At 37.6% G+C, this 2,376-nt stretch overlaps 1 pseudogene; it reads right to left on the bottom strand.

Moving 5' to 3' along the window:
- Nucleotides 1-143: 143 nt before the first annotated feature.
- LOC102835248 overlaps nucleotides 144-2,376 on the bottom strand; it is a 31,621-nt pseudogene continuing 29,388 nt past the window's right edge.

Raw genomic sequence — 2,376 nt, 5'->3', positions numbered from 1 at the left:
ATCTTAATGAGAGCAGAAAGCCTCATCTTTCTCCCACGGAGCAGCTGGTAGTTTCAAACTGCTGACCTTAAGGTTCGTAGCCTGATTCATAACCGCTACTCTACCAGAGCTCTTTATCTTAGGCATTAAGAACATCTTATGCATTAAGAACAGCTAAAAAAAAAAAAAGAAAAAAAAAATTTAAACACATAAAATGCCTTAGAAAGTTACTTCAGTCAACAAGGCTTGTTGTTATTGTTAAGTGCCTTCAACTTGCTTCTGACTCATAGCAGCCCCGTATTGGGTTTCAAAGAGTGACTGGTATGTTTGAACCACTGACCTTGCTGTTAGTGGCCGTCAAGTTCTGATACTACAAAGCTACAATAGGACTTGGAAGACCAAACACCAGAAGAGAAAACTGATGAGATGAGTGCTTCTATATTCTCTACTGAAATTAAGCATACTCGTAGCCTATTACTGTTAGATCTCAGTGAGTTTGCCCAACTCTTAGCAGCCCTATGCACAACATAATGAAACACTGCTTGGTCCTTTACCATTCTCCTGATTGTTGCTATGTTTAAGCCCATTGTTGCAGCCACTGTATCAAACCATTTTGGTGAGTTTTCTTCTTTGTTTTATTGACCCTTTACTTTATGTATGACATCCTTCTTCAGGGACTTGTCACTCCTCATAATATTTCCAAAAATACATATGTAAGTAGTAGCCTATGACTTAGCAATTTTACTCCTACCCATATAACCATTTTAAAAAAATCTTTTATTGTGAATTATCTGATAGTTTACATGGGAGAACATTATCTTTACATTCATCCTATAGTATATCATTTCATTGCCATGATTATATTCCCCTGCATGCATCATCAACAAACTAAAGGGTGTACTCTGCAAGCCAGGCCCCTAGTTGTCAGCACATAGCCCCTCTCCCTCTCTGGTTCTAGAGTTCCCATTTCCATCTCTCCATGTCATGGTCCCTGCCTCCATCTCTGGTAACACTACTTTTCTGGGTAGGGTCCCTCATTCTGCTCTTCTCCCTTGAGGTTCCCAAGGACCTCTGCTTCTGGACTACAAAGTAAACCACTCCCCTCCTTTTGCTACAAAATGTCTACCTTTACATTTCCAATCTTCAAAGTCAGTCCTGATAGTAATTATTCACTTTGTGCCACATGAGAGCTATTCAAATCTCCTTTAATCAGCCCCAACCAGATAGATTGGATACTACTCAGTGGAGATTCTACCTTCCTCCACAGCTGTAAACATCCATTGAAAATCAGAACATGGAATGTATGAAGTATGAATATGAGAAAATTGGAAGTTGTCAAAAATGAAATGGACTGCATAAACATCAATATTTTAGGCATTAGTGAGCTGAAATGGACTGGTATTGGCCATTTTGAATCTGACAACCACATGGTTTACTATGCCTGGAATGACAAATTGAAAGGAATGGTGTTGCATTCATCATTAAAAAGAACATATCCAGATCAGTCATGAAGGATAAGTCTGTCTGTGGTAGGATAATATCCATGTACCTACAGGGAATGCCTGTTAATACCACTATTATTCAAATTTATGCACCAACCACTAAAGCCAGTAAGGATGAAATAGAAGAATTCTAAGACCTTCTTCAATCTGAAATTGATCAAACATGCAATCAAGATGTATTGATCATTACTGGTGATTGGAATGCAAAGGTTGGGAGCAAAGAGGAATGATCAGTGGGTGGAAAATATGATCTTGGTGATAGAAATGATGCTAGAGAACTCATGATAGAATTCTGCATAATCTATGATTTGTTCGTTTCAAATACCTTCTTTAATAACGTAAGAGATGACTATAAACATGGACCTCACCAGATGGAATACATGGAAATCAAATTGACTACATCTGTGGAAAAAGGCAATGGAAAAGCTCCATATTATCTGTGAAAACAAGGCCAGGGGCACACTGTGGAACAGACCATCAATTACTCATATGCAAATTCAAACTGAAGCTCAAGAAAATGAAAACAAGTCCAAGAAAGCCAAAATAAGACCTTGAATATAACCCACCTAAATTTAGAGATCATCTGAAAAACAGATTTGATACATTAAACACTAAAGACCGAAGACCAGAAGAGTTGTGGGGTGACCTCAAGAACATCATACATAAAGAAAGCAAAAAATCATTGATAAGACAAGGAAGAAGGAAAAAGTAAAAATGGATATCAAAAGAAACTCTGAAACTTTTTCTCCAGTGTAGAGATGCTAAAGCAAATGGAAGAAATAAGGAGGTCCAGGAGCTGAATAGAAAATTTCAAAGATCAGCTCGAGAAGATAAAGCCAAATATTACAACATAATGTGCAAAGATCTGGAATCAGAAAACCAAAAAGGAAGAACA

The sequence above is a fragment of the Chrysochloris asiatica genome, unplaced genomic scaffold (genome assembly GCF_000296735.1).
Source record: "Chrysochloris asiatica unplaced genomic scaffold, ChrAsi1.0 scaffold00147, whole genome shotgun sequence".
NCBI lineage: Eukaryota > Metazoa > Chordata > Mammalia > Afrosoricida > Chrysochloridae > Chrysochloris > Chrysochloris asiatica.
The sequence above is the reverse complement of the archived record's forward strand: the minus strand, read 5'-3'. Positions and strand labels throughout refer to the sequence as shown.